The sequence below is a fragment of the Manacus candei genome, unplaced genomic scaffold (genome assembly GCF_025592945.1).
Source record: "Manacus candei isolate 608988 ecotype Guabito, Panama unplaced genomic scaffold, ASM2559294v1 h1tg000086l, whole genome shotgun sequence".
In the NCBI taxonomy this organism is placed as follows: domain Eukaryota; kingdom Metazoa; phylum Chordata; class Aves; order Passeriformes; family Pipridae; genus Manacus; species Manacus candei.
The window spans coordinates 2816791-2828630 of record NW_026138134.1 but is presented as its reverse complement, the minus strand read 5'-3'; the positions used below and the strand labels follow the sequence as shown (position 1 = coordinate 2828630).

The 11840-nt window shown below is 47.6% G+C and overlaps 1 long non-coding RNA gene across 1 annotated transcript; it reads left to right on the top strand.

Annotated features, from left to right (window-relative positions):
• Positions 1–10748: 10748 nt before the first annotated feature.
• Positions 10749–11591, top strand: LOC127482326 (uncharacterized). The gene is made up of 3 exons (XR_007908518.1): positions 10749–11215; positions 11311–11376; positions 11489–11591. It is a non-coding gene; the product is annotated as an uncharacterized LOC127482326 (long non-coding RNA).
• The last annotated feature ends 249 nt before the right edge of the window (positions 11592–11840 follow it).

The window sequence follows — 11840 nt, the reverse complement described above, 5'->3', positions numbered from 1 at the left end:
AAGCTTTAATTAAATGTGAGAATGATATTTAAGAGAAACAAAGAAGTGACAAGCCAATACCCACTATTTTGATTTCAAGTCACTTCAAATGCCAGGAGAAGTGATGAGGCTCAGCAGGAGCTAAAAAAAAAAACATCTTCCAGAAGGAAGTTATTTCTCCCCCCACACACCAAAAAATAAATAAATAAAAATAAAACCCCTCTGCCATCCTGCTTCCTATTGACTGCCAGATCACATCACTCTCATAGCTCATATTAAAAAATTAAGTCCATAACTGCAGAGAAACATCTCCCCATTTCTTTTATAGCTTCTTGCCACAAGGAGCGATACATCTCCATTATCCCCCCACACGTCGGAGCTGAGCTCGCATCATAAATAACAATTCCCTGTAACAAAGTTACACCGAGCAGCGTGGGCATAAATTAACACTCAGCCATGTAACTCTAAATAGTGTTTTAGGCCTTGTCAGAAACCAATTATGCAAAATATCCTCCCCTCGAAGACCCTGCTCGTGATACTTCAAAGAATTACCTCGTTCCCAACGCCGTGGTCAAGGCACGGGGAATGTGGATTGGGAAAGGAGGGCTTAGCTGGGGATGCTCGGTGATTAAACCCTCTGAAGTCATCTAATTACTGACATCATGCCTTGAAAGCATCTGTGCACTTCCAAAAAATATTCTAATTTGCCGTTTGTGATGAAGGCGCCTCCACTCAGAGCTGAGTTTGCTATCCCAAGTTAGTGAATATCCTCAAACCTGATGCTCCTTGTGGGTCCCTTCCAGCTCAGGGTGTTCTGTGATTCTATAAATAAGAGGGACTACCAGGAATGAGATTTTCTAGGTTTAATCAAAGATATTACCAATAAAGCTTGTGCTGCCTGTTATCTTCACACCGTTTTGGCCACAACCCAAAGGAATACAACATCACCTCATTCCAGCCAGGAGTGAAGATTAAACACCTTTCTCAAGGTCACACAACCCAGTGGGAGAGGTGGGCAAAAATGAGAAGCATCCATTATCTTTCCATCCCAGGTTGAATATCCAAGCCTGGAACTAGTCAGAAATCACTGACTGGCTGTAAAAAGCTTGGCTGCTTTTCCTTCAAGTGAGGAATGGGTCTGAAAATCCCTAAGGATGTTTACTGAAGTCCTTGGCAATTGTTTTCAGCATGGATGTAATTGTCCCAACAGCCCTGTCCCTAAGAAACCAGCAGCTGGGCTTTTTAATCCTCTTTGTTCTGATGTTCCTCCCTCGCCCAACAGCCATTTGGATTTTATGATTTCCACGATTCTCCCCCAAAAAACACATCCCAAGCACAGCTCCTGTGGATCCTCGGGCACCACATTGGCTGCTCACACCTCCCTCAACTCCGAAGAGTTTGCTGCAGATCTGCCAGCAGATGTGATTTCCAGCTGGGTCTATAGACCAACCACAGCAGGTTCATTAATAACAATTATTAAGTGCTTTATGTTACAAATTAGGCCTGTAGGAATACAAAAATATCCAGCAGGTTGGTTTACAGGCTCATGTCGGGAAGAACTGTAAATTCCCATTGTCACAACAACATCACCATGGCAAAATGGGGAGAGGAACTCATCATAAATAAGGCTTTAAAGTAGCTAAATCATCACTGGATGCAAGGGCATAAATTAATAGTCAGATGGAACACCACAGAAGGGCTCAGATAACAACTTCCATGCATCAAACACAGAGATTGTTGGAAGCTGCATGGAAAACATCTTCCTTTTGCTGCTTCCCAGCACCCAGAAACAACAACACTGGGCCAGGCATTTTGCTTGTAATATATAGCAACTCCCTGCCAATAACCTTTGGGAATTGGAAAGTCAGGAGAGAGAGGGGCTGGTAAAATGATGGAGGAAGGGAACAAAACACCCTCAGTCATGTCCTCAAGAGCTCACCCTCAGCCAGCACTGACTGAGAAATGCAGCGGAGCAGGATGACAGGAGGAAACAATTAGAAAAATGTTCATTTAATTATTTTATTCCCCATTTAATTATTTCATTCCTACCAACCCCAGGGACAGTCTGCCCTGGAGAGATGACGGGGCTTCTGCTCCATCCTCCTGCTAATAAGCTCCAGCTCCCCAGTGCGTGGCACCACATCAGCAAGAAAGAGGACAAAAGCCTCAAAACCAGAAGAAACCAAGCTTTTTACCCCCAGAAAAGACGGGGGAAAAAGCATTTCCCATCTCCTCACCCAGGAATCCCCACAAAGACACGTTTCCAGGATACTCTCGAGGGTGCGGCGGACACAGATAAAACGGATCCGTGAGCACAGAAGAGACGCCGAGGCCGCAGATCCCACCAGGGACATCTCAGGCATCTCTTTCCAGTCGCTTCTGCCCGGGGCTGGATGCGAGGCAGCAGAGGAGAGGGAGCTTCTTCATCCCATTACTGGGCCCTTGAGGCATCCAGTTCCCCCCACCATGAAAATTTTAATAAAACCCGGCGCATCGACTTTCAATTAGGAGGCCGTAAAACGGTTCATTTTCATCTGTTTGTTGCACAGTAACACAGATCCTCGGGAGGAAACAGCGCCTTTTCCAGACTGTCTGCGACGCACAGAGCATTAATTGAATATTCTGTTGAAACCACCTTCAATTAGTGCCTCTGAGTTCCTCATGACATTCATCACTGCGGCTCCCCCCACTCGCGTTTGGGGTTTGGTGGTGCTCACATCGCATTAACTTGCAGCATTTGCCCGAAAATAACAATTTTATTTGCTAATGAGACGCTGGTTGGCGGAGGGAAGGCTGCTGCACGAGGCAATGGCTCCGTGGCATCCAGCAGAATGGGTTCCCCGAGCACAAAATAACCAGTGTGGGCAATGAATTCCTCATCCAACCCAATCCACAGCGTTGCTCTTCCAGTTTGCTGTATGGAAAAGTCAAGGCCAAGCCTATGGCTGATGTTGTGTGATATGGATGCAGCACCTTCATTGGCATTCCCCCACCAGCCTGGGAATCAGAATTAAGTGCATTCACACCCCAGATGGAATTCAAGCTATAAAAGTTTGTCCTGTGCATCCTGAAGCGCCATCAAGCCATAAATTTCTCTCTCCTTTTTTTTTTTTTTTTGGCCATACTCTTTTTTGAGACAAAATTCAAGCCAGGAGACAGCTACAAGGACAAAAATCTCACTCCTGTTAATACTGCTGACTGCAAACCTCCCCCACACTGAGGGACAGCTGAAGCCATCCATCCCAGGGCTGATTTCTCAAAAAAAACCAAGAAGTTTTGCAGAAAACACTGTCACAGACTCATCAGTTCACAGATCACACGAGTCTCTGCTGAGATACCAAAACTTCAGCGCTCCCCCTCCCTGCCAGGCAATCCCTCAGCGTGGAGCAGAGATGCTGGAAGATATTCTGGTGGAAAGGTGCTTTCATCTCTCTCAAAAAGAAAAAAAATCTCAAATTTTCTATTCATCTCTGCTGACTGGGGGATCTTTTTCTGCTGAGTCCTAACACACAGCGACCTCCTTCCCACTCGTTTCAGCGACTGCCAGAGTCTCTGCAGACACTGATGCAGGAGGCAAAGGGGAGCCAAGGTGTCTGTCAGGCCCCAGGAGCTCAGGACCAACCAGCCCCCGGCAGAACAAGGGCTGACAGGCCCAAGGAGACTCGGCGGGCGCACGGATGAGGGATTTCGACACGTTCCACATGGCTGTGCCTCCTGCAGAGGATGGAAACGGTTCAGCTGGCTCAGGGCATTGCAGAACAGCAGTAAATCCTCACAGAATCCCAGAGTCATTTAGGCTGGAAAAGACCTCCAAGATCACCGAGCCCACCCTGTGCCCCATCCCCACCTTGTCCCCCAGCCCAGAGCACTCAGTGCCACGGCCAGGCCTTCCTTGGGCACCTCCAGGGGTGGGGACTCCATCACCTCCCTGGATAGTTCCAATGCTTAACTACCCATTCCAGGAAGAAATTTTCCCAATATCCAACCTAAACCTCCTCTGGCACAGCCTGAGGCCGTTTCCTCTCCTCCTGTCCCTTGTTCCCTGGGAGCAGAGCCCGACCCTCCCCGGCTCCCCCCTCCTGTCAGGGAGTTGCAGAGCCAGAAGGTCCCCCCTGAGCCTCCTTTTCTCCAGGCTGAGCCCCCCCAGCTCCCTCAGCTGCCCCTGGTGCTCCAGCCCCTTCCCCAGCTCCGTTCCCTTCCCTGGACATGTTCCAGCCCTCCAATGTCTTTCTCGTCATGATGGGCCCAAAACTTGGCACAGCACTTGAGGTGCCTCACCAGTGAAAGCCAAGCCATGCAAGGAGGATCCATCAGTTCCCTGGGGCACAGCCTCAGCTTCCCCAACTCTACAAGTGCTGGAGCATCATAAAAAAAGAGAGAAGGAAATTTTGTGGAGCATATTGTCATTTAGGAGAGCACGCTGTCACCTCCTGAGAGCACACTTGTCACCTCCTGAGGTGACACACTCTATTAACAAGGTGATATTAATAAGCAGATTTAACATGCAGAATTTTACCCACAGAACTGCAGTGACGTTTAACCTTGTGCCAAGTGCGCAGCAAACTGATTATTTTAATTACAGGGTGGGTTGTTTTTGTTCTTTCCCCCACCTTGCAGCTCCCTTATGAGCTTCAGCCGGATCACTGGGAACCTGGAGGCAAGGAGGGGTCCATCTCAGCATCCAGCATCCACGTGCAATTAGGAGTTGGTCACTTGGATGAGCATTTCCAAGGCTACAACCACACATGCACTGATGGAGGTCCCCTCCCAGCCCCAAATTGCTGCTCCAGCCTCAGGCTGAGCGGTCCCAGTGCAAACCACTCTGACATTTAAAGCTCAGCAGGGGGCAAATTGCACTTAGTGCACATAAACCATCCACACTTACACCAGGGCTTGGAGTTGGGTTCTGGGCTTCCACCAAACACGGGGGAAAACCCACCTTTGCTTCAAACATAAACCAAAACAGAGAGGTTTTGAGAAACCCCACACGCCGGCCAACGTTTTTTTAATTGTTTCTTAACTTCCTATCAGCAAATCTGCACAGCACTCTCATATAATCAGGTCCTCTGCACAAGGGATTAGCAGGCTTATATCCCGTGGATCCAATCAGGAAAGTCTATCAGCAAAACATACTTATGTTGATACAGCTATTATAATCTGCATAATTCTTCCAAGTTCCCATATTTAATGGATAGCAAACAGAGTCATTACTGCTGCAACTTCCATCCCTAGGATCTCTCCGAGCCATTCACTGCAGTGTTTTTTATTATTCATAGCTTTAGTTATTGATTTTCAGGAGAAGATACATGCTTTTAAACACCATAAAAGCAAGGGAGGAAAACAAATAGCACCATCCCGAGATTAATGCGCTTGCTCATAATAAAAGTATGGCTGTCACATTGTGCTGGGTAGAGCTGATGGAGCCTTGACAAATTCCATGCAAAATGGCTGAGTTGCTTAAGCAGCTTGTTAAATAATTTAGAGGCAAGTTTTACTGGAGGCAGGAAAGTTCTTTCCCCAAATCCACTTGCTTCGATTTATGAGTCTGGAGTGTGTTAATCAACACGAGTGTGGGATTCAGCAGGGGTGTTGCTTTTCCCAGAAGGGCACAGACTGTGTGGAGGGTTTTCGGGGACATGAAGGATAAAGTGTGATCCCTGTGTGGTTCGTGTCTGCAAGGTCATCACAGTGCAGCTGACAAGCTTGGATGCAGTGATTATCCATGGTCAAATCCTGGGACACCAGGAATCCTCTAAGGGGAACTCAAACCTGGAAAGCACAAGAATCACCCACCCTGCCCCTTCCCAGCTCTCCAGCACAGGACTGATCCCAAACTGATTATACCCTGAGATCCCCCCAGGGTCAGGACTGGCTACAAAGGTTCTTCACTTCTTGCCCTGATGGATTTCCATAGGAAACTCATGGAATCATTTAGGTTGAAAAAGCCCTCCTAGATGGAGCCAGCTGTTTCCCCCAGCACTGCCAAGGCCACCAGTGTCCCCAGGTGCCACATCTGCACAGCTTTTCAATCCCTCCAGGGATGGTGACTCCACCACTGCCCTGGGCAGCTGTGCCAGGGCTGGACCACCATTTCCATAAAGAAATCTTCCCTGAAATCCAACCTAAACCTCCCCTGGCACACCTCGAGGCTGTTTCCTCATGTCCTGTTACTTGTCAGCCCAGTTCCCATCTTAGAACAACTCCCCTGATCCCCCTGGCAGACACAGAGTTGCACTATTAAATCACCCAGGCAGAGCAGAGCTATCAACCCTTGCAAAAAGACTCCTGGCTTCAGGATATTTATGGGAGGAACAGCTCCCAGTGCCCAAGAGCCCCTTCAAAATCCACATCACAGGACAGTGAGCACAAAGCCAAGCTCAGAACTGGCAGAGCATCACAAAAAAGCAACAACACACTTGTTCACTTAAAGGTTCACTTAGGAGGCAAAGAACCTTCCAAATTACAACATTTTTATAGCAACAAGGGTCCCACCATGGCCTTTTTGTTCCAGACACTGTACAGACTGTCTCCTTATTAATAACCCTGCTTCCCAAGGAGGAATAAAACAAGGAAAAAAACCCAAAAAATCAAATATAAGGAGCCAGTCTGCTCTAATAGGCAAGGAGGGATGTAAGTAGAGGAAGGCTCTGCAATTACTTGTAAAACACCTGTACTAAACATAGAGACCTAAAGGACCTTATAAACAGCCCTCCAGGGCTTTGCTGGAGATGCTTTGGAGCTCGTGTGTCGGAGCTCAAGCAGAGAAAATCATCCCAAAAGCTTCACAGAAGAGGCAGGTGTGAATGTCAGCCACTCTGGATCTCCCAGTTCCTACTTTAAATCCTAAAAATCTGATTTTCCATATTTTCCTGGGACTGCCCACACTTCTGGGTCTATTTCATTTCTTAATAATGTTAATTTATTTGCAGAGATTCAGGCAGACCCCACGGTGGTGCTGGACTCAGAAGATCCTCCAAACCAGCACAGCAACACGGGAAACAGCCCCAGTTTCACTCTAGGGAGTGATCAAGGGTGCAGTTTATATCACCCCACCCTCCCTGTCCATCTCATCAAGCTCCTTCTGCTTTGCTGTGAGAGGAAGAGGGTGATGGCAGCCCCCAGATGAAGCTGCCTGCTCCAACCCCTTGGCACACCCCTTCTGCATCTGAAACACAATAAGAGGAACCACTCCTGGAGTTACTTCCCATGTAGGAAACTGTCCTCAAAATGGGGACTTACAGGAAATTTTCCTCCTCCTCAGACCACTTGGCACACTCAGACCTGCTTTGGAATGCTTTAAAGCCCTTCTGATGGCCATCCTACAACACTGGGGCTGTCTTGTGTTAAAAGTCATACAGAGGCCTGGCTAAAACAGAAAAATCCTCTATGCAGCTTCTGCAGTATCCTATCAGCCCTAAAAACTGCCACAGTTCCTTTTTAGTTTCAGGTAATGGTGCTTCTAAAATTCCCTGGACTCTTTCTGGGTCAATACATCTCAAGCCTTCAGTCAAAGTACGTCCCAAATATTTAACCTTTTTCTCCACCCTTTGTGCCTTCTTTTAAGATGCCTTAAGTCCCTTTCTAGCAAGAAAATTAAGTAATTTCACAGTGGTTTCTTTTACCACTTCCTCCTGTTCTCCTGATAGGAGCAAATTGTCCACACACTGCAATAACCAAACTCCTGGGGGAGGAATGAACTCTGTCAATATTTTTTGCAAGGCTTGCTCAGACAGGACTGGTGCCTCCTTATATATTGTCCATGTCAATTGTTGCTTTATCATTTTCCCTTCTTCCTCTTGCTTCCACTCAAAGGCAAAATCCCGTTTACTATCTTCTGTAAGTGAGCAAAAAGCATCCTTCAAATGAAGTATTGAGTAATAGTGATGCAAGAGGGGGAATCTGCTTTAGGGCAGTGTAAGGATTTGGGACTGTGGGATACCTTGGTTTAATAATTTCATTTATTATTCTCAAATCTTGTACCATTTTGTACATCCCATCTGATTTCAGGACTGGCAAGATAGGAGTGCCATGCATGACTCCAAAAGACCTGCAGAGATTTGATGACAGGATGTAACCCTTTTTACCATCCCATGAGGTAGGTTTAGAAACCACTTGACTTGGTTGTTTTAAAGTTATTTGAAGAGGTTCTATGTCTGATTCTCCACATTTTCCTGGGACTGCTCACACTTCTGGATCTATTTCAGCACAGGCTTTATCAGAGAGCCTACACAGGGCTACAACAGTATCAGGCTCTTTGTCATTCTTAATAATGTTAATTTGCATTCCTACCTTAGCCATCAAATCTCTCCCTAGCAGATTACAATCACAATTAGGAACAAATAAAAATTCATGCATCTCATATTTATCTCCCACATCCATTAACAGTGGTTGGGTGAGGCACACCCACTCGTCTTTCCCGTTCACTCCTTGAATTGTTACCCATCCTTTTGACCATTGTCCCCACTTTGGCATAAAATTAAAAGTAGACCAAGAGGCCCCTGTACACTAAGTGTACTTCTGCATGTTATCAAGGGCTCCAGTGTGATGAGTCCCTGGTATAATGGGAGCCCCTGACACCCCCAGCAATCCATCTCCATCAGCTGGTGGCCTTCTTCCTCACAAGGGTCCATTGTCTCTGCAGACAGTCTCTCTCCCAATGTCCTTTCTTACAAATGGCACATTGATTCCTTGACAATCACTGGCTTGGCTGACCCCCTCCCTCTCAGGAAGGCATATTCCTGTTAGATCCTGGTGATACCCCCTTTCCCTTTGGTCCTGGGGGGTCCCTGCATTTTTCCCTTGGGGGGTTGTAAAAACTGTGCCATCACCTTTGCCTTCACCTTTGCCTTTTCCTTATCACTTCTTACATACACCTGCTATGCCCTTCTAAGCATTATTCACTAATGAGCAGATGCTAATCTAGCCTACTAATAAGCACACATCTTTTGTTAATGAGCAGATACACAGGTGTAGTCTTACCATACTACCTATTTCACTCACAAACTACATATTTTTTGCTAATGAGCAGACACACAGATAAATATAACGTTAGGTTGGAAGGTTCATCTAGAGGTCAGCTTTGGCTCAGGGCCTCCTGCTCAGGCCTCAGTACTTCACTTACCTTGCTTTGCCTACCCCAACCTTGCCTTTCCTTACATGCACCTCCCTAGCCTGGCCTTGCCTGCCCCTGCATTGCCTTGCCTTGTCTACCCCTCTCATGACTTGCCCTGCCTTCCACTCCCTTTCCTTGCCTTGTCTTGCCTTGCCCTGCCTTGCCTTGACTTTCTTCTACTTCCTTGCCACTCCTTGCCTTGTCATGCCCATCACCCCCTGTGCCATGCCTTGCCCTGCCTTCCTCTCACTGATCTTGCCTTGCCTTGCATTGTCTTGCCTTGCCTTGCCTTGCCTTGCCTGCCTTGCTTTCCCTTGATTTGCCTACACCTGTCTTGCCTTGCCTTTCACTGCCTGCCCCTCCCTTACCTTGCATTACCTTTCATATCAATCCCCCACCTGCACCTGCTTTCCCCCCTTCTTTCCTGGCCTTATCATATGTTGCCTGCCCCACTTTCCACTTGCCTTTCCTTGCATGCCTCTGCCTTGCCTTTCTTTGCATGCCCCTCCCTTGCCTTTTTTTGCCCTTCCTTGCCTTGCCTGGCCTTGCATACCCCTCCCCTGCTTTGGCTTTCCTTTCCCCTTCCTTGCCTGGCATTACCTTGCCTTGCCTACTCCTCAACTGCAGTTTCCTTCCTCTCCAAATGTTTAGGGTTGGGTTCAGGAAGTGAATTAGAGTGCCTTTTTTGGGGGGGAAGTCAAGGATGTGGTCCCCCTGTTTGTGGAGCAGATGATAAGGCACCGTGGGGAGGTAAAATCCAGCAGGACAATTCTGTCCTGGCCACTTGTGTGTAGGAGCAATTCTTGGAATATGCAGTATCAGAGATGGTATCTGAGCTCCTGGAAGTGTGTCCCAGTGCTTTCACATGGGAAGGAAGGCAGGCAGGCCCAGTGCTTCAGGTGCAGATGTTAGGCCACAGCACCAGGAGCAGCTTTCCATCCTGGCACATTTTGTGTGGGAGCAACCCCACAACGATTGCAATTATCCAGGTGGTAACCAAATTTTGGGCTTCACCTTCTGAACAGGGATAACAGTGCTCTTCTTAAGAACAAAAGTACATAGTCCCAGGGCTTGTGCTGCAAAGAATTGGGTGCCCAGGGAACGGAAGGGAAAGCAACAGTTTTTCTATCTGGCAGCTTTGGTGTGGGAGCAACCTCCCAGCATATTAAATTTGTCAGCTGGTCTTCTGAAATTTTGGCAAGGTAAGCAGCTATCCCCAGTGTGGGTGTGCAGATGATATACTGCCTTGGGGAGGCAATGGCAGGTAACAGTGCTCTGCAACCTCTGAGTGGGAATAATCCCTGGATGTTTTCTATTTTGGAGGCGGGGATGGCATTTCTTTTGAGATGGGGTCACAGTTCCTCTCTTTGGCAAGGAAATCACTTTTGCATTCACACATTGGGCCGTTTCGAGAGTGTCCTGGTGAATTTAAGTGCTTCTCCTAGTACTGAATGCTATTGGCTGGAGCTGTTGAACTGCTAGAGTGAGAATGCAAAAGGCAAGCTGTTGAGCTTTCTGTGCTGCTCACTTCAGTGTCTGAGGAGTTAGTGGTGGGGTTCAGTTTTGGATGGTACAGAGATGGGTCAGTTATGATGGCACAGAGAGCTGAGAAGGAAAGTGCAGACACTGGGGTGTGTGGTGCAGTTCAAGGGGGCAGTGGAAGGTGGAGCCAGCGCTGCTTTCTCACCTGGCACTTCTGTCAGCTCTGTTTCTGCTGCATGTTTTCAGTTCTGTAGCTGGATTCTGCCAGAGTGACAAAACGTATTAGTACATATAACAGGGAAGGAGTTCGTGTTGCCTCTCGAGCGTGGTGCAAATAAGAGTTTGCACACTGAAGGGGAAGGTCAGCCAAACCTTTCAGTCCTGAGGGCAGTGACGATTTCAGCTCGGATCTGACGTTTTCAGCTCGGATCTGCGCCTCGGCTGCTTTCGCTGCTCTCGTTCTGGGACACTGACTTTTTTGGCAGGTCCACACCGCCATCGCGTGGTGGTTTGATGAGCGGTGAAGGGGCGCAGGCAGAAAAACGCCAGGAGCTTTTTGGCACCATCGTTGTGGGAGCACTTACTGCAAGGGTTTCCTTTCGGATCCTGGCTCTTCGAGGCTGGAAGAATGTGACCCTGCACGTACGTGTGAAGGAAAACCAATGAACTCCTTGTTGTCTGTGCACTTTCTGGGCTGCAAAGGAGAAGTGAATCCCAGCACTGGCTTTTCCTTCCAGAACCTTTCCGATGGGACCAGCTGCTGGACATTTTTAGTTTTGTAGAGGGATGCTGTGAGACCGAAGGTGTGTGAGGGGGCCCAGGACTGAGCACACAGACCCGTGCGTGTCTATATGGAGTTTATAAGCTTTTATATGTTTGTATGCAGTTTATAAGCTGCAAACCTTTTTGTTCCAGCACCTTTGGCATGGGAGCAATTGCTCAATTGCTGCACATATTAAGTTTTGAAGCTGTGCTCTGCAAGAGTGAAAGAATAGGATGGTACATGCAAGCTGAGCAGGGAAGTGCTAAACCCCAGGGAGGGTGTTGCTTTTTAAAGGATGAGAGTTAAATGTGGAGACAGCAACAGCTGGCTGAGCAGGCACCTTTTGTGACCAATATTTACACTTGATACAGTTAGTTTAGGTACAGGATCTCTGCGAGATTGAAACTATGTGAGAGTACAGAGCCAAAGAGATTGTTTCAGGACTCTGTGATTGGTTTTCCAGTCTCCCTGTCCCTGACCGTACAAAGTAACAACGGATCACAT